Here is a 26,804-nt window from a genome sequence, read left to right on the forward strand (position 1 = left end):
AGGGTGTAGCTATAAAAAAAAAAAAGAAAAAAAAAAAAAAAAAGAGATATTCACCATGTGAAACTGCATGTAATTCCATTGAGGCAAAGTCAAGTTTTACTGGGTTATTTTCTCTCCAAGGTAAATGTTTTTCAATCAAACGGAATGGAATGAATCAGAAAAATACTGCATAATGGCCACTAGATGGAGTTGACGATTACAGGAAATCATTTTATTAACCTCCCTGGCGGTATGATTATTTCAGATTTTAGGTGCTGAAAGCGGTACAATTATTTTTGCATGGAAATGTGGCGTTTTATATTGTAGGCCTGTAATTCTTAGGAATAACTCACTGAAATCTGTCCAAACAAGAGTCTAGTAGACATCCTGAGTATGATAAAGTTTGAAACACAAAATCATAAATTATAATATAATAAATAACTATAAATAATAACAAATAATAATATAATAGTAATAATACTTTTTATTCAATAAATTTTAGTAAATAATATAAATCAAAAACACTGACATTTTTTTTGGCCAAACAAGAGTGCAATATTAGTAGTCATATTGCTTTTAGTAAACGTCTCGGGTATGGTAAATTTTAAAACAGGGTACAGCGCAAAGTCCGACGTCACAGTCAGGACAGTAGAACCGGGTTTCTTTTCTGACTTTCCTTCCTGTGTCGTCACGTTTAGAGCAGCAAACCACACACATCCTTGTGGGTGCTGCCTTCTTTTCCGTTGGTGGAATGTGGTCCATAAAGTGTCGACCTGTCAGGCGTTCCGGGTTCACAACGCCAGCAGCACGACGTCCAGATCGATTTACAGTGGTTGGTGTTTGGTGCTTGTGAAATATGAGTTCTGCAACTTTCCAAACGAAGTCTGCATGAATCACAGGCCTGTCACTCTTTTTTTTTAGAAGAATGAAAGCGTTCCACAGGCACTGTTCAAGAAGATGCCTGAAGATTTTTTTATAATATTTTTTTTGTTGCTTTCTCATAGCAGGGTAAAAAGTCATGGCCTGGTCAGCTCTGTCAACACCTCCCATTGTGTTGTTGTAGTCCATTACGAGTTGAGGTTTCATAACATCTTTTCCAACTTTTGTACGTACCATGACAGTAGAGGTGTTGTGAATGGTACTCATTAGGCACACATCTTTTTTATCTCGCCATCTTAGTGCTATCATTTTGCCTTTTTGCCAGGCAACTATTTCTCCTGCAGTGAGCATTTTTTTGGCAAAGGTTGACGGCATGTCACGCCGGTTAGCTCTAACAGTCCCGTAAGCATCTGTCTTGTGTTGTAGAAGGAACTCATAGAGTTCTGGAGAAGTATAAAAATTATCTGTGGTTACACAGTACCCCTGATTCAACAATGGCTCAATCAAAGTGAGAACAGAAGCGGTTGCCATTCCATATTGACTGAATCTGTCGTTGAATTTAGTCCCTTTCCCGGTGTAAAGGACCGAATTCCATATATAACCAGTGCTGGCTTCACAGAGCATGAATGATTTTATGCCGAATCGCGCTCTCTTAGACGCGATGTACTGTATCCAGCTAAGTCTTCCTTTGTAGGCCATAAGACTTTCGTCGATACTGACGTCTCTGTCTGGTATATAGGTCTGCTGGAAATTTTTCTGAATAATTTGATATAAGTCCCAAATTTTTTTCAGTTTTGGAGCTGGATGAGAAGTCTCATCAAATTCGTCATTATTTTGAAAATGCAGATATTTCATTATGAGTGAAAATTTGTATTCCGACATTATGGTGCCAAAAAAAGGAGTGGCTAATATTTTGTTGGTTGTCCAGTACCACTTTTGCAGGGGTTTGCCCACCACTCCCTGGAGAATAATTAGGCCCAGAAACTTCCAGATGTCCTCCTTGGTCACTGGTTCCCATTTTCTGCTCCTTGAAAACCTCTGCGGTATAGCAGCTTGTTGTTCCTGGTACCGATTGGTCTCTGTAACAATTATTTCTATGACCTCATCAGTCAAAAAGAGTTGGAGGTATCCCAAGGGGCTGTCATCTTCAACCTCCACTTTTATACCAGGCGCTCCGGTAAACGGGAATCTTGGGGGTGCTGTGTGCTCCGTACCGCAATCAATCGAGCACCAAGTCCGCACATCGCTGGGCAAAGTCGCAGGATCATCGCTGAAATCGCTTTCCGTGCCTGATGACGAACTTCCCCATGATTCGCTATCACTCACATCTGCAAGCGATTCTGTCTCGCTGTCGCTGTTTTCCAGCAGGTCATATGTCGCTTTTGATGTTGAAGCGCGCTTTTTGGATGCCATGGTCGCTCTGCAGTTTCCAGACACAAAGTACAGTAAAACTGCAGGCAGGGGCACTGGACAAAGCACTGGGGGGCAATCTGAGGTCAATTTTTTAATATTTATTATATTTTGTAATGTAATCCAATAGGATTACAATGTGTCAGTGTGTTTGTGCTTTATACATGTTGAATTTGCCGCCGGTTCCACCCCCTGCGTCGCTACGCTCGCAGGGAACGGAAGCCAGGGCACACAGTGGATCGGGCGGAAGACCCGGCCGCCGAACACAGCGGGAGAACATCGCGGGATCCCGGAGACAAGGTGAGTCGCGTCTTCCAGGATCCAGCGATGCGATCCCGAGTCTGGCTCGGGGTTACCGCTTTTGGTACTAAAATCTCACCCCGAGCCAGACTCGGGAATACCGCCAGGGGGGTTAAAGTGTTACTAAACCCAGGAGCCTGCATTCATTATATCTGGTCTCTCACAGTACACAGAACATGGAAATGCAATCATTTTAGTTAATATAAACTGCTAAATATATTTTCTCATCAGCAGCATATAGCAGTCTATTGATTTCTATCAGTGTCCGCCTGAGTACTGATTAAAGCTTGTAGGAGGAGTTTTCATTCTCCTCTTACTGTCCTATGAGGCTGAAGGACCCCTTGACTCTCTGCCTGGACAGTGCTGATTGGCCCTGTGCTGATCACACCCATCCAAAAAAAAAAAAACCTTTCTAGCAATACACACCAAACTGAGCATGTGCAGAGTAGCCTCAAGGCTCTGTTCTATGAGCAAATGATTTGGGGAAAGTGGAAGAAGGTGAGGATCAGAGAAGACATGATCAAACAGCCATGTTAAAAAATGCAGAGAATTAACCCCTTAGGTTCCACGGTGAGTATAACAAGCATGCTTTACTGCATATACAGACTGATTTTATGGTTGCGGGTTTAGTAACACTTTAAGCCAAATACAGCCAAAAATAAATACTTTTTGACTATGACTGCCAGCTCCATCTAGTGGTCATATTATGGTATTTTCCCAAATCACTATATTTTTAATGAATGAACAACATTCAACCTGGAGAGAAAATAATTGATTATGCTCTCATTCGCACATAATGAACTGAAAGGACATTCAGGTTCACAGGATGAATAGCTCTGCAATTTTTTTATAAATACACATCTAGCTATCTCTCTATACAAGTTAGAAAATCATATGAATTTTAATTTATGAAATAAAAGCTATATTTTTGGGTCACATGGGTTAGATCAGTGTTTCTCAATTCCAGTCCTCAAGGCGCCCCAACGGGTCATGTTTTCAGGATTTCCCTCAGATGAAACGGCTGTGGTAATTACTGAGGCAGTGGAACTGATCAAATCACCAGAGCAAAATAATGGAGAGCCTGAAAACATGACCTGTTGGAGCGCCTTGAGGACTGGAGTTGAGAAACACTGGGTTAGATGCACGGAGTACTAAAGCAAATCGATTCCTCAGTGGTGTATTAGTAGAATTTCCACAATAAAACACGCTCTAATTAAGTCATTTCGCTCAGTCAACCATTGATGGGGCACAGGAAACACTGCAACTGCCCTAAAGTCAGAGATTTCGATGCAGATGCCCTGTCGCAAAAATAATTGTAGATCTGCCAGGAAAGGAAGAGTGTAAATACTAACCCTATATGCTGCCCGTGCCGCCATTGATAAGGAACCCCCCTTCAAATTCTGCTGGAAAATCAACATATCAGGGAGTGTTGACCCCCCTTATTGCACATTGGTTCCTTCCACCAACCCCAACATGACTATAAGACATAGTAATACTGTAGACGTTGGTGGGTGAAGCCAATGAATGCCGCAGGGGATCCAGGAGATCAACACTCCTGAAAGTTTCCCAGCAGACTTCCCTGGGTGATTTCTCATCAATGGTGTTTGGCAACATGGATAGCAGAGCAGGTTAGTATTTACTTTACTCTTTTTTGTGGGCATACTCTATATACGTAAGCTCCATCTAGTCACCATAATGTACCATTATCCTGATTATTGTATTTGAGGAAAATACCGGTTTATGGCCATTAGATGGAGCTGACGATTATAGAAAGTAAAAATATTACAAAAAATACAGGAAGTATTCATGGGGGCTGCGTGAATGCTTGAGGCATTCGCAACTCAATTTTTCTATAACCCCCATATGTCGATTAATTTTGAATAGCACCCCAACACACTAAGACAATGCACCATAGCATGTTGCAGCACAAAATTTTGTAACACATCTAATTTTTAGGCCGTTTTGGTGCATCTGGAGCCCATAGGTTTCTCTGAGCTTCCTCAGTGCAATGCTTGTTAAAGTATGACACTTGTTGATGTAGTGATTTAATGCCATACAAATGCAAATGGGACCTTAAAGGAGAGCTCCACTTCAAAAGTTCAAAAACTATTATTTTGTAATTGAATGTTGGTAAAAAAAAAATTTTTATATCAATCTGATTTTGACTAACTCAAAAGAAAGTCAAATATTGCTTCAGTCTTATCAATATATGCAGATCTATTAGGCAAACTATTAACCCACAAATATGTGTGCCAGTAAACAAATGAATGTATATGCTTTCTATAAAGTAAGACCCCTACCAGTAAAAGTATAAATATATAATATCTTAGTTATGTTTCACTATCAATTATATTTTAGTTATATATCAATGCTAAGTGTTGATTGACTATTTATAAATTATATATCAATATCAATTATATATCAATAACAATTATATCTCAGTTATAGATTAATATCAAATACTGTATATCAGTTATATATCAATGCTAACTATTTATTAACTATTTATAAGTTATAGATCAGTATCAAGTATATATCAGTTATATATCAATACCAGCTATATCTCAGCTATATGTTAATATCAATTACTGTATACTGTATATCAGTTATATCAATATCTCAGTTATATATCAATATCAATTATACATCAACATCAATTATATATCAATATCAATTATATATCCATATCAGTTATATCTCAGTTATATTTCAATATCAATTATATATCAGTTATATGTCAATACCAACTAAATCTCAGTTATATATCAATATCAGTTCTACATCAACATCAATTATATATCAATAGCAATTATATCGCAGTTATATATCAATATCAATTATATTTTAGTTGTATATCAATACCAACTTTAGCTCAGTTATTTATCAATATCAATTAGATATCAATACAAACTATATCTTATTTATATATGAATATCAGTTATACATCAATATCAATTATATAGCAATATCAATTATATCTCAGTTATATATCATTACCAACTATATCTCAGTTAAATATCAATATGGTATATATCAGTTATATATCAATACCAACTATATCTCAGCTATATAGTAATATAAATGACTGTATACTGTATATCAGTTATATCAATATCAATTATATCTGTTATATATCAATTCTAACTATATCTCAGTTATAGATCAATATCAAATATATATCAGTTATATATCAAAATAAATGATAAATCAATACCAACTATATTTAAGTTATAGGTCAATATCAATTATTGTATACACTATTTATCAGTTATAGCAATATCAATTATATCTCAGTTATACTGTATATCATTATCAGTTATATATCAATATCAATTATATCTCAGTTATACTGTATATCATTATCAGTTATATATCAATATAAATTATATCTCAGTTATAGATTAATATCAAATATTTATCAGCTAAATATATCTATACCAACTACATCTCAGCTACATATGAATATCAATTACTGTATATATCAGTTATATATATCTATAAATACCAACATCAATTCAGCATTCAAAGTCTCTATAATAAAGAAAAAAAATAGATATAGCTCCACTAAAGATTCAAAATCCATGTGTACACAAAGTAATAATTCAAAACAGTCTTTATGGTTCACCCGAAACTTCTAGCAAGCCATCATCATTGCACTGTACATAGTCTGAGTAGAGTTGTGGGAGGGGCCCATAAGGCTCCTCCCATTACAGGCTGCCTGCAGAAAACTACAGGAGGGGGCGGAGACTAGACCAGTCACCCTGCACAGGGAGAGAGAGCAGCAGTGAGCGGTCTTTATTACAGGAAAAGTCTCACACTGGATTACTGCACAGATCTGGAAGAAATACACAACGTACACCGAGATTTAAGGAAGAATACACATGATGAATGGATTTAGACAATATTTGCATATCCCAAGGTTCAGCTTTAATAATGGCCCCTAAACACCCAGCAGAAATAATAATAAAAATAGTACAGTACATAAAAACACTTAGCAAATTAACTACTGTCATAGATGCTATTATCTCTCTCATGATATATCATACATTCATGTATAATCAAAGATCACCCCCTCACCTGTATTTCTCTTGCATTATATTTATCTGTACCATGACCTTTTCTACAATAAAAACCGTTTGTAAACAAAAAAAAAACACTTAGCAAAATCTTAGCTTAATTTCATGGTGTAAAGTTCCATAAACAACGTTCATGCTGCATCTTCAAATCTGTCTAAACCCAAATATATTGTTACACATGCTTCTGTAATGTCAAACATTGTTATTCTTTTTATACATCCTGCTTTCAGTTAAATAATGCCAGTAAAGCCAATCCACAGGCATCTCATGTCCCAGGGTGACAACACTTAATCAGTTCAGCTGCAGTGTTGTCACCCTTTCCTCCAGATTTAGACTAGAAGCAGCTGAGCCAGTGCACAGTGGTTGGCATATTTTGCCATAAACCTGTGACACAAATTAAACAAAGTAACAAGGATACAAAGCCCTATTCAGCCAGTCTTAAAATAGCTTTATTGTAACAAGCAGAGAGGGCCCTCTACCCCCTGGCTTCCTCTGATGCCTTTTACTCCCTGCTAGGGCATAATGGTAGATTCCACCAATAAGCTCCTAGTATGTGTCGATGACTGCGCTGGACTGATGAACCATCTGGTAGAATGTTGATGGATATCTATGTGATTGCTATGGTAAAGGCGCTCTTCTGGGGGGTTGGTCCCCAAAAGTTGATGGTGGTGGGGGATTCTGTTAGGATCTTGTGGCTGCTACCTTCCTGAAATTCTGTTTCAGCTGAAGTGAATGGGTCATTATGGAGGAGTGCCAGGTAACAGATGCTCACCTCGCTTGGTGGTCACTTAAAGTGGAGTTCCACTCAAAAGTGGAAGCTTCGCTGATCTGCTTCCTCCCCCCTCCGATGCCAAATTTGGCACCTTTAGGGGGGAGGGGGGAACTTGTACCCGTTTTTGACAGGTACCCTTCACATCTGGGAGACTGCGCCGCAGCGGCGTCCCTTGAAAGTTCGGCTCTCCCTTCCTCCACCGCCGGGCCAGTTAGAAGGGCAGCACGTTTCACGCAAGTGCAGTAGGGAACCAACTGTGAAGCCGAAAGGCTTCACTGCCGGTTTCTTTTAACGCAAATGGCAGCGGCAACACTTGGGAGCCGATACGAAAATCATCTGGAGTGCCGCAATCACGGGCTCCCTGAAAAGGTAAGTGACCATATATTAAAGGTCAGCAGCTACAGTATTTGTAGCTGCTGACTTTTACATTTCCCCAGGCGGAACACTGCTTTAAGTCATTCCAGCTTTTCTCTTTGCTTATGATGTGTGTGGTGTCATCATGCCATGATCAAAAGAGCTTTATAAGGCCCTCAGAAAGAAGATTGAGGAGGCCTTTTTATGATAAATCACCAAGCGAGATGACCTTCTGTCACATGTTGCTCCTCCATACTTACGCAAGTCACCATTAAGCTCCATCAGTGGTGGACTGATCTCCCTAATTGTTGCAATAACAATCACCTGTGGGAGACAAGGTTCATAGAGGGGTCTGCACCAATGGCTGGGCATCATGGCCAAGCATGGGCACATCAGATTGGTACATCTGTATGTTAACAGACTCTACAATGTTCCACAAGATTAAACATTTTCTTACAAAAATATAGTTCTATATTTACCCCTGTTGCTGCCTCCAGGAGACCCTTTTATTGAGTGTTAATGCCAAGAGTCAAATCACATGATTGCCGTGATTGGCTGATCTGGAGCCTGTCCAATTGCAAACAGTGACAGCTAAATCAGTGCATTCCCTTCATGCTCTCTGCACAGAACATCGGAGCTCATTGACGCGTATGTGCACCAGTTGGGTCTTAAGGTCCACTCACTACTGCATATGTGTTAAATAGTCGGCAAGCCTGATGTCAGGACTTGGGTCGCCTGCTGGTGGCACTGTGCTTCCCAAAGTGACCACCAGCGGGTGTCTCCCAGCAGCCAGCAGATCCCAATAATCAGCTTCCACCTGATGCTGGCTACTGGGAGGGTGCTTAGTCCCTCTTCTGCTGCTACACCTTGCTTCAGTATTTTGCTTTGCTTGCTGCCAGATACTGTGTGCCATTTATCCTATTTCTGATCTTGCTCTCGCCCTGTATCTTGTACCCTGCTGCCTTATTTCTGCTCCCTTTGCACCTGATCCCAGTCCTGGTTCCCCCTTCCCTTCTGTTCCCTGCATCTCCACTCTACCCTATTTATCCATGTTCCCCATTTTTGTACATATTGTATATAGTTGGTTTGTAGTTGGGCTTCCTGCTACTTAGTTAAACATTTTGGTTATATGGTTGTAGTTCACATGTAACTTCACATTTACTTGTTTCCTGTTTGCTGGTGTTTGGATGTCTTTTGCTTTTCTATTAACCACTTGACCTCTGGAAGATTTACCCCCCCCCCCTTAATGACCAGGTCGTTTTTTGCAATATGGCACTGCGTTACTTTAACTGACAATTGCGCAGTTGTGCAACGTTGTACACAAATAAACTTTATGTCCTTTTTTCCCACAAATAGAGCTTTCAATTGGTGGTATTTGATCACCTATGCGATTTTTATTTTTTTGCGCTATAAACAAAACAGTCTGACAATTTTGAAAAAAAAAAAACATTTCTTACTTTCTGCTATAAAATATAGCCAATAAAAAATTTTAAAAAAATCAAATTTCTTCATCAATTTAGGCCAATATGTATTCTGTTACATATTCTTGGTAAATATGATTGGTTTGCACAAAAGTTATAACAACTACAAACTATGGGATATTTTTATTTATTTATTTTTTACTAGTAATGGCAGCGATAAGAGACTCATAGCGGGACTGCGATATTGCTGTGGACATTCTGACACTAGCTAACACTTTTTGGGGACCAGTGGCACTAATACAGTAATCAGTGCTAAAAAATATGCACCGTCACTGTACTAATGACACTGGCTGGGAAGGGGTTAACATCAGGGGCAGTCAAAGGGTTAACTGTGTGCCCAACCAGTGTTTTTATTATACTGTGTGAGGTGCTTTTACTAGGGAAAGAGGGAAAGAGATGGAATTTTTTCCTTGCTTTGCAGGAACACAAACTCCATCCCTTCCCTCCTGTCAGAATGGCGATCTGCCTTGTTTACATATGCAGATCGCAGTTCTGTCTTTCTGCCTGACGATTGGCTGGTGCCAGCGCACATTGATTTCCTTGTACCCGCCGATCAGCTTCTGCTGTGTGTAATCACAGCAGGAGAGAGCTGTCGCCGGTGCAATTGTACGCCTCCTACCAGAGAATACAAGATCACTTTTATATATATATATATATATATATATATATATATATATATATATATATATATGTGATCCTGCGCACAGCTGCCACCCTGTAGCAGTAAAATTTATATAGGGTGGTTGGCAAGAAGTTAACAAATTTACTATAGTCTGGTCTCAGTTTCAGTGTAGCAATGCAGCTTTGGCCATTTCCACTGCTGATTCCTGAACCCTGGCCCTGTTCTCTGAATGGATCCACGTGCCATAGGACTATAGAAAAATTGGATGGATGCAGCCAAGAGTAACACATGCTGTGGATACCCTTCTACATCCAGAATCCATTAAACTCTCTGTGAATCCAACTTTTGTGTTTAGTTTTGGATAGAGTGGGGAAAGTGGGACCCTCTGTCAAGTTTTAATTGCTAACTATATAAGCTACAGTTAGGAAAAAGTATTTGATCCCCTGCTGATTTTGTACGTTTGCCCACTGACAAAGAAATGATCAGTCTATAATTTTAATGGTAGGTTTATTTTAATAGTGAGAGAGAAGAAAAACAAGAATATCCAGAAAAACACATTTCAAAAAAGTTATAAATTGATTTGCATCTTAATGAGTATTTGATCCCCTATCATTCAGCAAGATGTCTGGCTCCCAGGTGTCTTCTATATGGGCAACGAGCTGAGATTAGGAGCACTCTCTTAAAGGGAGTTCTCCTAATCTCAGCTTGTTACCTATATAAAAGACACCTGTCCACAGAAGCAATCAATCAATCAGATTCCAATCTCTCTACCATGGCCAAGAGCTGTCCAAGGATGTCAGGGACAAAATTGTAGACCTTCACAAGGCTGGAATGGGATACAGGATCATCGCCAAGCAGCTTGGTGAGAGGGTGATAACAGTTGGTGTGATTATTCGCAAATGGAAGAAACACAAAATAACTGTCGATCTCCCTGGGTCTGGAGCTTCATGCAAGATCTCACCTCGTGGAGTTTCAATGATCATGAGAACGGTGAGGAATCAGCCCAGAACTACACGGGAGAATCTTGTCAATGATCTCAAGGCAGCTGGGACCATAGTCACCAAGAAAACAATTGGTAACACACTACACCGTGAAGGACTGAAATTCTGCAGCGCCCACAAGGTCACCCTGCTCAAGGAAGCACATGTACAGGCCATCTGAAGTTTGCTAATGAACATCTGAATGATTCAGAGGAGAATTGGGTAAGAGTGTTGTGGACAGATAATTATTATTATTATTATACAGGATTTATATAGCGCCAGCAGTTTGCGCAGTGCTTTACAACATGAGGGCAGACAGTACACTCACAATACAAATCAATACAGGAGGAATCAGAGGGCCCTGCTCGTTAGAGCTTACAATCTAGAAGGGAGGGTCAAGTGGAAACAAAAGGTAATAACTGTGGGGGATGAGCTGATGGAGAAAATTTAAATACAGTTGTTAGGTGTGGGTAGGGTAGGCTTCTCTGAAGAGAAGGGTTTTCAGGGATCATCTAAAAGCTAATAAAGTAGGAGATAAGCGGACAGATTGGGGTAGGGCATTCCATAGGACTGGAGAGGCTTTGGAAAAGTCCTGGAGGCGAGCATGGGAGGAGGTGATGAGGGAGCTAGTGAGCAGGAGGGCTTAAGAGGAATGAAGAGAACGAGTAGGTTGATATTTAGAGACTAGGCTAGTGATGTAGCTGGGGGATAAATTGTGGATGGCTTTGTACGTAGTTGTTAGTATTTTGAATTTAAAGCGGGGTTCCACCCAAATTTTGAACAATATCTGTATGTATTCTCTTCCTTGCCTAGATGCTGACATGCCGTTTAAAAAAATTTAAATCGCCGTAATTACCTTTTATTTTTCTATTCTTCTTTGCACTTCCTGGTTCTCCTCCCGTGGGAGTAGGCGTGTTTCTAGCCTCTCCCAGACTCCTGGGAGCTAGTCTCAGGCTTCCCAGGATGCCACTGAGCATGTGCGGGAACGAGCTGTGAATGCTGGGAGCACAGCATTCACCACATCCAGGAAATAAATGCTTGTGGGCTTCAAATGCCCACAATGAAGATGGAAACCGCCTGCAGTGAATAATATAAGTTATTCTTTCCAACGAAATCTGACACAGGCGGACATATTACACACAATATGTGAGTATGTAATGCTGAGAAGAAAAGTTTGTGAATGAACTCAAAAAAAAAAAAAAAATGATAGATAGGTGGACCCCCGCTTTAATTCTTTGGCTGAGCGGAAGCCAGTGGAGGGACTGACAGAGAGGGGTGGCAGAGACAGAGCGATTGGTAAGGTGGATGAGTCTGGCAGAGGCATTCATGATGGATTGAAGAGGTGACCAAATGAGACCAAATTTTAGTTCTTTGGCATCAACTCAACCCCAAGAACACCATCCCTACCGTCAAACATGGAGATGGAAACATTATGCTTTTGGGGGTGTTTTTCTGCTAAGGGGACAGGACAACATTCACCACATCAAAGGGCCAATGGACAGGGCCATATACCGTCAAATCTTGGGTGAGAACCTCCTTCCCTCAGCCAGGGCATTGAAAATGGGTTGTGGATGGGTATTCCAGCATGATAATGACCCAAAACACATGGCCAAGGCAACAAAGGAGTGGCTCAAAAAGAAGCACATTAATTTCCTGGAGTGGTCTAGCCAGTTTCTACACCTTAATCCTATAGAAAATATGTGGAGAGAGCTGAAGGTTCGAGTTACCAAACGTCAGCATTGAAACCTTAAAGGGGTTGTAAACCCTCACAGTTTTTCACCTTAATGCACGCGCCCCTTGTGCCCGCGATCGTGACACGGAGAGGCAGAACGGGGAGATGCCTATGTAAACAAGGCATTTCTCTGTTCTGCCTAGCAACATGATAGGGATCTACTGCTCCCAGTGATCGGGAGCAGTGATCTCTGTCATGTTCTAGTGAGCCCACCCCCCCCTACAGTTAGAACATGCCCAGGGAACACACTTAACCCCTTGATCGCCCCCTATTGTTTAATCCCTTCCTTGCCAGTGACATTTACTCAGTAATCAGTGCTTTTTTAATATTACTGATCGCTGTATAAAATAGTGTCAAAAGTGTCCAATCTGTCCGCCGCAGTCACGATAACAGTCGCAGATCGCCGCTATTACTAATAAAAATGCCATAAATCTATCCCCTATTTGGTAGATGTGATAACTTTTGCGCAAAAAAATAAATATACCCTTATTGCGATTTTTTTTTTTACCAAAAATATGTAGAAGAATACATATCGGCCTAAACTGAGGAAGCAATTAGTTTTTTATGGGGATATTTATTATAGCAAAAAGTAAAAAATATAGCTTTTTTTTCAAAATGTTAGCTCTTTTTTTGTTTATAGCGCAAAAAATAAAAACCACAGAGATAATCAAATGCCACCAAAAGAAAGCTCTATTTGTGGGAAAAAAAGGACGTCAATTTTGTTTGGGTACAAAGTCGCACCACCACGCAATTGTCAGTTAAAGCGACGCAGTGCCGTATCGCAAAAAAGGGCCTGGTCAGGAAAGGGGTAAATCCTTCCGGGGCTAAAGTGGTTAAAAAAAAAACGAAAACCAACCTTCACAATCACTTTAATGACTTTGAGAGGATCTGTAAAGAGCAGTGGGGCAAAATCCCGCCTGAGATGTGTGCAAACCTGGTGGCCAACCACAAGAAACGTCTGACCTCTGTGATTGCCAACAAGGGTTTTGCCACCAAATACTAAGTCATGTTTTTCAAAAGGGTCAAATACTTATTTCACTCATTAAAATGCAAATCAACGTATAATTTTTTTGAAATAGACAGGTATCTTTTATACAGGTAACAAGCTGAGATTAGGAGCACTCACTTTAAGAGAGTGCTCCTAATCTCAGCTTGTTACCTGTATAGAAGACGACACCTGGGAGCCAGAAATGTTGCTGATTGATAAGGGATCAAATACTTATTTCACTCACTAAAATGCAAATCAATATATAACTTTTTTGAAATGTGTTTTTCTGGATATTTTTGTTGTTATTCTGTCTCTCACTGTTATAATAAACCTACCATTAAAATTATAGACTGATCATTTCTTTGTCGGGGAGCAAATGTATAAAAATCAGCAGGGGATCAAATACTTTTTTCCTTCACTGTATATATAGTGCAAGTGCAACATCTACAAGTGAAAGATTCCAAGATGGTAATGTATTAAATATTTGGTAGAATTAAAAAGCCAACACATTTCTTGGTTGAAACACTCCGCAACCAGGAGCATTGCCACAATGATTGGGTTATGTTCAGCAGTGGTACTGCCTGCAGAATGTCAAAGGGGTGGGGCATTTTTGCTGTGCCATGAATACCCCCCATCCACCACCTTTGAGGCTTAAATAAAAGGAGCAGTTGGGAAGTTGTAGTAAAATGTTACTAAACCGCACGTTTTTACCACCTCTCCAACTGCAAAAATAAACAAGTCCTCAGAATGATTTGTTCTGTGTGAATAATGGCAAAATCAAATGTTATTGGGCTGTTTTTTTCTCCAGGTTGGGTGTTCGTCATAAAAAACAGCATGAACCAGAGATAGGCCATACAGCATTATGGCCACTAGATGGAGCTGATGACCATAGGATATAAATACTAGTTCTGTGACTGTCAGCTCCATCTAGTGGCCATAATTCTGTACTTTCCTGGTTGATGCTAGCCTTATGAATGAAAAATATTCAATCCGGAGAGAAAATAGCCTAATATCATCCAATTTAGCATTTACACAGAACAATGTATGTGCAGTTTTGCAGGTCAAATAGCTCTGCGAGTTTTTTTTTTTATAAATACACCCTCTGAGTAATTAGCTGAACCACGGCTAGTCAGAGGATCAATTCTCACATCTGACATAAGGTGACCTAAAAAAAAAATGCCATAAATGTAGCAAAACAATATAACCAGCGGTGTCACCAACACATGTACGTAAAGTCTGAATTTCTGTCAGTGTCCCCACTAGAGAAATTCACCCTCTTTTATTTCTAATGACCCTTGTCACAAAGACAGAACACAACCTTGGTGTCAGTGGTGGGAATTCTGCTCCATTGTTGGTGTCAGTGGAAGGAATTATGCCCCATTGTTGGTGTCAGTGGAAGGAATTATGCCCCATCATTGGTGTCAGATGCATGAATTATGCCCCATAGTTGGTGTCAGTGGCAAGAGTAATCCCTACAGGGCCGGATGGGGACAAGCGAAGGGTCACGTCTGGCCCCGAGGCTGCAGTTTGGAAATCACCAATCTACACCATGCAGTGTCCACCTCCCTTCCTGCAACATGCACATCTAAAGGGTACTAAAGGATGTGTTCTCTCACTCTCACAATCAGCAGGAAGTTGAAGTATCCCTCCCCCTGCTGACTGTTACGAAGACCCAGAAATGCTAACAGACAGTAGTTACAAGGATGGATTGAGGACATGCCCACATTTTCAAAATAAGAAAACATATTTTAACTCTACTAATACAGTATTCAGCGTTTAATGCTCTTTGTTTTTCTTGTTTATAATGTACATGTGCTGAAAACGCAGGTGTCCAAGTTTCCTTTAATGAAAATAACACCTCTCAGTGTTGCAGTGCAGTTTGTTTGAACAGATAGATGTCTGTTTTCTTCTACATTTTAGTGCATTGGAAGCCCCATGGGAATAAACATGTGTTTTGATGCATTAGCAACAGGTATTTGCCTTGGTCAATGGGTGTTAACCCTATCCACTCCAAATTGTAAATTAAAAACTGCATTGAAAACGCAGGTAGTTAATGCATGCCAACACACAAATGAAAAGCACACCAACACCGCCTAAGGCTACAAAAAGGCACCTCTATGCACACACATACACTATATTGTCAAAAGTATTGGGACGCCTGCCTTTACACTCACATGAACTTTAATGACATCCCAGTCTTATAGGGCGTACACACGGTTGGACTTTGTTCAGACATTCCGACAACAAAATCCTAGGATTTTTTCCGATGGACGTTGGCTCAAACTTGTCTTGCATACAGACGGTCACACAAAGTTGTCGGAAAATCCGATCGTTCTAAACGCGGTGACGTAAAACACGTACATCGGGACTATAAACGGGGCAGTGGCCAATAGCTTTCATCTCTTTATTTATTCTGAGCATGCGTGGCACTTTGTCCGTCGGATTTGTGTACACACGATCGGAATTTCCGACAACGGATTTTGTTGTCGGAAAATTTTATAGCAAGCTCTCCAACTTTGTGTGTCGGAAAATCCGATGGAAAATGTGTGATGGAGCCAACACACGGTCGGAATTTCCGACAACGCGCTCCGATCGGACATTTTCCATCGGAAAATCCGATCGTGTGTACTGGGCATTAGTCCGTAGGATTCTATATTGAGTTGGCCCACCCTTTGTAGCTATAACAGCTTCAACTCCTCTGGGAAGGCTGTCCACAAGGTTTAGGAGTGTGTCTATGGGAATGTTTGATCATTCTTCCAAAAGCACATTTGTGAGGTCAGGCACTGATGTTGGACGAGAAGGCCTGGCTCGCAGTGTCTGCTCTAATTCATCCCAAAGGTGTTCTATCGGGTTGAGGTCAGGACTGGCAGGCCAGTCAAGCTCCTCCACCCCAAACCCGCTCATCTATGTCTTTATAGACCTTACTTTGTGCACTGGTCCAAATCATTTGGTGGAGGGGGGATTATGGTGTGGGGTTGTTTTTCGGGGGTCGGGCTTGGCCCCTTAGTTCCAGTGAAGGAAACTCTTAAGGTGTCAGCATACCAAGACATTTTGGACAGTTTCATGCTCCCAACTTTGTGGGAACAGTTTGGGGATGGCCCCTTCCTGTTCCAACATGACTGAGCACCAGAGCACAAAGCAAGGTCCATAAAGACATGGATGAGCAAGTTTGGGGTGGAGGAACTTGACTGGCCTGCCCAGAGTCCTGACCTCAATCCGATAGAACACCTTTGGGATGAATTAGAGGGGAGACTGCGAGCCGGGCCTTCTCGTCCAACATCAGTGCCTGACCTCACAAATGCCCTTCTGGAGGAATGGTCAAACATTCCCATAGACACACTCCTAAACCTTGTGGACAGTCTTCCCAGAAGAGTTGAAGCTGTTATAGCTGCAAAGGGTGGGCCAACCCAATATTGAACCCAACGGACTAATACCGCAGCCGCGTACACACGGTCGGATTTTCCGACGGGAAATGTTGGATGTGAGCTTGTTGTTGGAAAGTCTGACCGTGTGTAGGCTCCATCAAACATTTGCTGTCGGACTTTCCGCCAACAAATGTTTGAGAGCAGGTTCTCAAATTTTCCGCCAACAAAACTTTGTTGTCGGAAAGTCCGATCGTGTGTACACAAGTCTGTCGCACAAAAGTTCACTCATGCTCAGAATCAAGCAGAAGGAGCCGCACTGGCTATTGAACTTCCTTTTTCTCGGCTCATCATACGTGTTGTACATCACCACGTTCCCACGTTCGTAATTTTTGGCCAACATTTGTGTGGCCGTGTGTATGCAAGACAAGTTTGAGCCAACAACCTTCGAAGAAAAATCCACGGTTTTGTTAGGGGAAAGTCCGATCGTGTGTACGGGGCATAAGACTGGGATGCCATTAAAATTCATGTGCATGTAAAGGCAGGCGTCCCAATACTTTTGACAATATAGTGTAGATCTAAGACTACTTTTACACTGGGGCGGTGCCGGCGTTAACGGTAAAGCAGCGCTCGTTATAGCGGTGCTTTACCGCTGCTATAGCGGCGAGTTGGCGCCGCTTTTCGGGCAGTAGCGGGGCGCTTTTAACCCCCAAGAAGGGGTTAAAAAGGGGTTAAAAGCGCCAATGATGTGCTTTTTGGGCGCTTCGGAGGCGGTGCCCATTCCAATGGGTAGTGGCGGATTACAAGCGCTGTATACAGCGCTCCTACACCGCCCCAAAGATGCTGCTTGCAGGACTTTATTTCCCACCGTGCAAGTGCACCGCCCCAGTGTGAAAGCGGCTTGAGACGCAGCTTTCAGGCACTTTACAGGCGCTATTTTTAGCGCTTTACAGACGCTATTTTTAGCGTTAAAACGCCTGAAAACTGCCTCAGTGTGAAAGGGGTCTAAATGATCCCTAATACTCAATGTTCCCCATGAAGCCAATGGGCTGCGCTGACCGCCCTCAGCCACTAAGTGTCGCTGTTCTCCCACAGCCACGGCTACACAGCATAACAATTCATGCACTTATTTTTTTTTCCAGGGAATATAACGCCAGTAAAGATAAATTATGATCCATTTCTCATCTATAGCCTTGCTGACAGCGGCGGAGGGATCAATGACTCCCACGGCTCGTGAGTCGTGCCTAAAGCGTCCACGGGGGGTCGCTGCCCCCCCCTCCCCCTCTTAGAAAGGAGAGGATAGCCCGTTGCGACCCCCAACGTGTTACTGCCAACACATTATCGCTGCCAAACACAACACTCTGCAGTGTAATTGTCACCAGATGTCACGCACACGTGCGACAGCCCGGGCAGCGGCGACACTTCGCCAATCTGCAAATAAACTGTCACCGGCGTTCCGTACGCAATCCAATTTGACGTTTAATTAAAAAAGAAAGATAAATGGGCTTTTTTTTCCCCAGCACAGCAGAATTAACATTTTCACCCACTGGCACGCAACGTTGGATGGTAAAAGCAGAGGACAGCCGGTGGAGGTCGGTGACCCCTTTACAGGGCACGACAATAGTTCACAGCAGGGGGCAGAGCAGCGCAGCGCGCCTCGGAATAGCGATGCAGAGACCAGTCCTCCTCTGCGGAGAGCGGACCGTCACCAATCAGAGTCGTATCGCGGTGTAGCGTGTGTGTGGGTTGTCACATACGGAGGCAAGATTTAACGTGTCACCTTGCAGCTGTGCCTCGTCTATCACAAACGCCAGCTGCGTGCGACGCTCTGTCGGTCGGCAGCGCGTAATTGTGGCTGCGTCCCCTCCACATCCATTGTGTCTGAGTCCGGAGAGCAGAGTATTGATTGAGCTGTGATGTTATCACCTTGCAGTTTGTAGGCTGTGTCATACGTCAGTGTTTTCATCTTGCAGTGTGTACTTTACATCGGTATGCAGAGCCAGCTCTCAGCGGCAAATGTGCCCGCCGTCGCAAGAAGCGTCAAAGCGCTGCAATCGCTACCCCATCCCCCCACCACCAACCACCACCACCACACACTCAAAGACTCATCCAATAAAAAATTGGACATTTTATTATGCAGCAGAATGCATCACAACTCGTTATTGATTCAACAATGTCTGATTTTGTGCATTCTCATAACGCGTGCACCTGAGCGTGTAAGGTGCATGTAGTATTAAAGGCAACATTATAGATCAGTGGTCTCCAAACTGCAGGCCCGGGGGCCGAATGCGGCCCTTTGCTTGCCTTTGTATGGTCCTTGGGGCCTTCTTCCTCCCACTGACACCAACAATGGGGCAATATTTTCTGCACTGACATTAAGAATGGGACACTATTCCACCCACTGACACCAATGATGGGACACTATTCCTCCGACTGACACCAATGATGGGGCACTATTTCTCCCATTGACACCAACAATGGGGCACAGTTCCTCCAACTGTCATCAATGATAGGGGCATTATTCCTCCCACTGACACCAATGATGGGGCACTATTCCTTATACTGACACCAAAAATGGGGCACAATTCCTCCAACTGGCATCAATGATAGGGACACTATTCCTCTCACTGACACCAACGATACAGTACTAATTCACCCACTGACACCAACGATGGAGCACTATTCCTCCCACTGACACCAATGATGGAACACCATTCCTTCCACTGACACCAACATTGGGGCACTATTCCTCCAACTGGCATCAATAATAGGGGCACTATTCCCCCCACTGATACCAACAATGGGGCACTATTCCTCCCACTGACACCAATGATGGGGTACTATTATTTTCACTGACATCAACAATGGAGAACTATTCCTCCCACTGACCCCAACAACGAGAAACTATTCCTCCTTCCACTGACACCAATAATGGGGCACTATTCCTCCCACGGATTCCAATGATGGGACACTAATAATTCTCCTAATACCAAACATGGGGACGATGTTTAGTCTCACTGGCCACAGTCCGATCCCCTTAAAGTCTAAAGGACAGTAAACTGTCGCTTTGTTTAGAAAGTTTGAAGACCCCTGGTATAGCTGGAACCTGTTCACATCTATAAGTGCATTTTCCAAAGTATCTCAAGTGTGTTTTTTGAGGCCCATCGAAGTCAACAATGACGCATGAAAGCGCATGGGCTTGCAATTTCATGCATTGCCATAGACGTATAGGGGCCTCATGGCGCATGAACAGGCACATAAAAATGGTTTGTGTCTTTTTTTTTTTTCAAAACACAGTGCAATTGCCTCACTGGGCAACGCGTTTCTATGAGACATTAGTTGCTTTGAGCTCCAATGTGTGTGCTAAAATGCTCAGGGGTGAACGGGACATAAATTATTTCTTACTGACCAACATTTAACTCTGGTTCACAACATTGCGATTTATTGTGTGATTTAACAGTTCATAATCATATGACAAGTCGCACCCCATTTGCGGAAATGGAACCATTTAAATCATTGAAAAAGGTTCCTGCACTACTTTTCTGTGATTTCATTGCGACTTGCATTGATTTCTGTACACCACTTGACCTCCGAAAGATTTACCCCCCGTATATTGATTGGTTTATGTGAACGTTATAGCGTCTACAAACTGTGGGATATATCAACTAGATTTTTTTTCACTAGTAATGGCAGTGATCAGTGACCTATAGCGGGACTGCGATATTGCGGCGGTCAATCGGACACTAACTGACACTTTGCAGGAACCAGTGACACTAATGCAGTGATCAGTGCTAAAAATATGCACTGTCACTGTACTAATGACACTGGCTGGGAAGGGGTTAAACATCTAGGGCGATCAAAGGGTTAACTGTGTGCCTAGCCAGTGTTTGTGTTTACTATGTGTGCTGCTGTTAGTAGGGGAAAAGATGAGCTTTGCAGGAACACAGAATCCATCCCTTCCCCCCCTGTTAGAACGGATCCTGTTTACATAGTCAGGGCTCCGCTCTGAGCCTCTGCCCAATGATCAACGGGTGCCAGCGGACATCGAATGCCCAGCACCTGAAGATTGTCTTCTGCTGTGAATAATCACAGCGCCCCCTGCAGGCAGAAGTGCAGGATCAAGTATATTTATACGTGATCCAGCGAACAGTTGCTGCCCTGTAGCAGAAAAACTGATATAGGGCGGTCAGCAAGTGGTTAAATGAAGTTGCAAGCCGCAGTAAAATCGCACATCAAAAATTGCACTGATCTGAAGCTTTGAAATGGCACTCAAGCAGGGGCGGCTCACCCATTAAGGGCACACGGGCGCCGCCACCCTCTATCCATCGCCGCCTCCCCCTATCCAATGCCCCTTTCTGGACGCCGGACACATGGATTCCAATGCTGGGTGTTTTTTTGAAGCACTGATTAGAGTCAGAGGCTCTAATAGGCTTCAAAATAGGGTGGGCTCGGGGGCGCAGAGAATGCACTCACAGCCCATCCAGGTGTGTTACAACAGTGAATAAATATTCGCTATTGTAACACTGATCCTCCTCCCGGCCAATCAGGAAGCAGGTTTTGACACCTGTCACCTGATTGGCTGAAAGGACAGGCGATCCTATTGAACGCCTAGGAGGAGGGGAGGAGCCGCACGCTGGAAGCTGCCGATGGAGGAGAGGACACAGAGCAACTGCACGCTACCCGCCACCCTCCTAGATGGGGTAAGTGGCGGACCGACCGACAAACAGCGGGGGGGGGAGTTGCCGCCACCCCCCAAAAAAACAAAAACACCAGCCGCCACAGCGCTCAAGTAGCACGATTTCAATGCCATGCTGATGTGAACCAGGGCTGAAAGCTCACAATGCATTAAAATGTACACATTAAAAAAACGCATTAAATTGGAAACGCAAAAAAAGAAGAAAAGTGCCCTTGCACATGTGCTGCTCCTAAATATCCGTTTCAGTGTGGTATGATTTTACAAAACGTTTGGAGACTTCTTTCCTTCTGTTTCTCGCCAGTAGGACGGCCCTTTGAAATGAATGGGCTGCCCTAGTCATGATGGGTACACGCAATGGTCGCAAACGTGTATGCATACATCTGAACCAAGGCTTCAGCTGAACAAAACAAACAACAAAATATACTCATCAATGCACTTCAAAGTGCTAAAAAAACGTCCACTATAGAAAAGCACAGTACATGTCAACGCATGTGCGTTCAATGCGTTTTGACACAAGCACTGTGGTATAAATGAGCTCTCGGTGCTACGATATGATGTGCGTTTGGTGAACGCTTTACCCCACAGAAAAGAGAAGTATTGATGTACACCCCCCTGGGAAATTATCCAGCAAACTGAAAGATCTCTGCACACCATAGAAAACATCTATATGAAATACTGGAATCTCTTGCATCACATGTCATCGGCCAATCACAGTCTAGTCTGTGTAATACATGTTTACAAATGATTGGGGCTTTCAAGGTGCACAAATCTTATAAAATGTTGCAATCTGTTTGTGTGGATTTCTTAGAGTTCAGCAAGTTTCTTATTATAATAAAACAGTGCAAAGGTCATGGACAAAGGGCAAAGGGCTTTAATCCTGGTGGATCAGTCCTGTCACTGATTGATGATTGCTGATTGGCTGGTTGTAGTCTGCACATGACTTTTGCCTTATTAAACAAGGGGAGAGATGATTCAGTGCTTATACTTTTTCCTCTTCCTATTTATTTATTGGTATTTACATGTTGTCATAGTCCAGACGTTTTGCTCTGCAGTGGTTTAAACCTGTATTAAACTCAAATCCAAAAACATCATATATTGCATCTTACCAAACATTAGAAGTGGTGGCTGCATTTGTTTTCTTCTTTTTAGGTTTTTTTCCCCTCTGTTTTCCCCTGGTGATCTGGCCAGTAACACACCTCCTGTATTAGAATGCCCCCACTCTGGATGAAGGAGCACAGGGGGCACCTTTGGACAGCAGCATTGTCAGTCTAAGGGGAGGGGAGTGTTAGATGCACTAGCAGATTTAAGTACACTAACAAATTGAAGCCAAACTCCAGCTCGCACTTTATAAACAGTTATAGCAACCATTTTTTTTCTTTTTGGGATAAAGGAATTACATAAATAAATCAAATCTGATCAATGTAATCATGCCGCCTGCCAGTGTTAAATGGTTTGTCTCATCTCGATAAACTAATGTCCATTCTGCTGAAGAGCTTGTTTTTTAAGAAAAAAAAAAAAAAACAGACTTCCTGGTTGGATCACCAGATGAAAATAAAAGAAAGAAAGCCTAAAAAAGGAAAACAGCCATCACATCTAATGCCGCGTACACACGGTCAGAATTTCCAACAACAAATGTTCAAGGGGAGCTTGTTGTCGGAATTTCCGACTGTGTGTAGGCTCCATCAGACATTTTTCATTGGAATTTCCGTCACACAAAATTTGAGATCTGGATCTCAAATTTTCCGACAACAAAATCCGTTCTTGTAAATGTGTACACAATTCCGCCGCACAAAATTCCACGCATGCTCGGAATCAAGCAGAAGAGCAGCACTGGCTATTGAACTTCATTTTTCTGGGCTCGTCGGACGTGTTGTACGTCACTGCGTTCTTGACGTTCGGAATTTCCGACAAGATTTGTGTGACCATGTGTATGCAAGACAAGTTTGAGCCAACATCTGTCGGAAATAAAACATGGATTTTGTTGTCGGAATGTCCGATCGTGTGTACAGGGAATAAGAATGGGTACGCTGCACTATAGAAAAATACATGTTTGCTTTTGGGTTTAATACTGCTTTAAAGTCATTAATGTGCACCATTTATCATAGTGTCAATTTATAGATCATGTCATAGTCCAAAGCTTGTCCAAAGTAGTATTCTTATGATGTCATAGTCCATGGTCTTCCTACCGCATTGTTTACATTGTATCATTGTCCACAGTTAAGTTTTTTTGGTTGTTGGGATTTCATTGCCTTTATGTTCTAGTCATAGTGAACAAACTTTAGCAGTGTTTATATTGTGCATGTCAGTGTTTCCTATATTGTGTCATAATTAACATTCTTTAATTTTCTTGTGTTTATCTTGTGCTACAGTCCACAGTGTTAAATCTGCATGTTTGTACTGTGCATAGCCCACAGTTTTTGCCAATTTTAATCCCATGTCATACTATGCAGCCTTTTGTTTGTTTCTTTTTATTTAGTTTTTATTGTTTATACTATAGTGTAGGGCACAGTCTATATGTTTCAATATTTACACTGTCTCTCAGTCCCAGGTCCTATATTGCATTGTTTAAACCCTGTCATAGCCTTAGCAGTCATTTAGCAGTGTTTTAAGTGTGTTGTAGTCCATAGTTCTTATTTTGTAGTATTTCTGTTGGGTCATAGTCCATGGTCTTCATTCTGCGGTGTTTACATCAATGTCCACAGATTTTTTTTCATTGACATGTTTGTCATAGTCTACAGTTTTTATAGTGCAGTGTTTACAATTGTGTCATCATCTTTTATGTTTTTATATTGCAGTGTTTACATTTTATATTCTGTATTCCAGTGTTTATATTTTATATTACAATGTTTGCATCTACTATAATATATTGCAGCGTTTGCATTTAATATTTTATATGGCAGTGTTTATATTTTATATTGCAATGTTTACATTTACTATTTTATATTGCAGTGTTTACATTTACTATTTTATATTGCAGCATTTATATTTACTATTTTATATTGCTGTGTTTATATTTTATATTGCAGTGTTTACATTTATTATTTTATATTGCAGTGTTTACATTTATTATTTTATATTGCAGTGTTTACATCTAATATTTTAGATTGCTGTGTTTATATTCTATATTGCAGTGTTTACATTTAATATTTTAGATTGCAATGTTTAAATTAAGTCACCATAATCTTTTCACTTTTATATTAGGTCATATAATTATTCATATAATAATATGTTTATAATTCTCTTGTACTATTCCTATTATATCATAGTCCACAGTCCTCATTCTGCAGTGTTTACATTTTTTTTTTTGTAGTCCATATCTTTTATACTACAGTGTTTACATTGTGTCATCGCCTAGGGACTTTGTCAGTGTTTATGTTTGGTCACAGTCAACAGTTTCTATGTTTTGTAGTATTCCTATGATGCCATAGTCCATGATCTTCCTACTGCATTGTTTACATTGTGTCATCACCTACAGACTTTGTCAGTTCTTATATTTTCCTATAGACCACAGTTTTTATATTGCAGTGTTTACATTGTGTTTTATAAACTTTGCCAGTGTTTATATTTGGTCATAATGTATAGTTCTTATATTTGTAGTATTCTTATGATGTCATAGTCCATGGTCTTCCTACTGCATTGTTTACATTGGTGGAGATTTACTAAAACTGGTGCAGCTGTGCATCAAAACCAAACAGATTCCAGGTTTTATTGCCAAAGCTTATTTTAACAAGCTGAGGTTAGAAGCTGATTGGCTACCATGTACAGCTGCACCAGATTCCGAGTGCTCTAGTTTGATTAGATCTACCCAATTGTGTTATCACCTATAGTCAGTGCATATATTTTCCCATAGATCACAGTTTTCATATTGCAATGTTTACATTGTGTTCTATAGACTTTGTCAGTGTTTTCATGTTTGGTCATAGTGTATAGTTCTTCTATTTGTAGTATTCTTATGATGTCACAGTCCATGGTCTTCCCTCTGCAGTGTTTACATTGTGTCACAGTTTTTATATGGCAGTGTTTATATTTGGTCATAGTGTATAGTTCTTATTTTAGTAGTATTCTAATGATGTCATAGTCTGTGATCTTCTTTCCACAGTGTCATAGTCCACAGTTTTTATATTGCAGTGTTTACATCTTGTCATCACCTATAGACTTTGCCAGTGCCTATATTTTCCCATAGACCTCAGTTTTCATATTGCAATGTTTACATTGTGTTCTATAGACTTTGTCAGTGTTTATATTTGGCCATAATGTATTGTTCTTATATTTGTAGTATTCCTATGATGTCATAGTCCATGGTCTTTCTTCTGCAGTGTTTATATTGTGTCACAGTTTTTATATTGCAGTGTTTACATTTATGTCACCATTTTTATACTGCAGTGTTTACATTTATGTCACCGTTTTTATATTGCAGTGTTTACATCTTGTCATCACCTATAGACTTTGCCAGTGCTTATATTTTCCCATAGACCTCAGTTTTCATATTGCAGTGTTTACATTGTGTTCTATGGACTTTGTCAGTGTTTATATTTGGTCATAGTGTATTGTTCTTATATCTGTAGTATTCCTATGATGTCATAGTCCATGGTCTTTCTTCTGCAGTGTTTATATTGTGTCACAGTTTTTATATTGCAGTGTTTACATTTATGTCACAGTTTTTATATTGCAGTGTTTACATCTTGTCATCACCTATAAACTTTGCCAGTGCTTATATTTTCCCATAGACCTCAGTTTTTATATCGCAGTGTTTACATTGTGTTCTATAGACTTTGTCAGTGTTTGGATTTTGTAATAGGCTATGGTATTATATTGCAGTGTTTACATTGTCAAATTTGCCTTTTCTTCCATAACGTTCATTATGTCATAGCATTGTTGCGTTAAGTGTTTACACTACGCCTGTCTTAGTATCTGGCGTTGTGTATGTAGTGTGTCATCAAGTATTAATATTGCCTTGTAGGATGACTTGTTACTGGAGAATCTGAACAATGGGACTTTAGAGGTGCTGCAAAATAGTCTATATGCTAAAGGAAGGTCAATAAAAAAAATAATTTTTTTATTAAATCCAACCTATTGCTGAGTTCTTACCCTAACGATGTGGAAAGTGCTGCACAAACTGTTGGCGCTATATAAATCCTGAATAATAATAAAGTGATGGAGTGTATAACACTCT

The 26,804-nt window shown here is 41.1% G+C and overlaps 1 protein-coding gene across 3 annotated transcripts in view; it reads right to left on the minus strand.

Moving 5' to 3' along the window:
- The window catches only part of FAM131B (family with sequence similarity 131 member B), a 145,419-nt gene that overhangs the window by 117,352 nt on the left and 1,263 nt on the right, over window positions 1-26,804 (minus strand). The window lies entirely within an intron of this gene.

The sequence above is a fragment of the Aquarana catesbeiana genome, linkage group LG08 (assembly GCF_042186555.1).
Source record: "Aquarana catesbeiana isolate 2022-GZ linkage group LG08, ASM4218655v1, whole genome shotgun sequence".
In the NCBI taxonomy this organism is placed as follows: domain Eukaryota; kingdom Metazoa; phylum Chordata; class Amphibia; order Anura; family Ranidae; genus Aquarana; species Aquarana catesbeiana.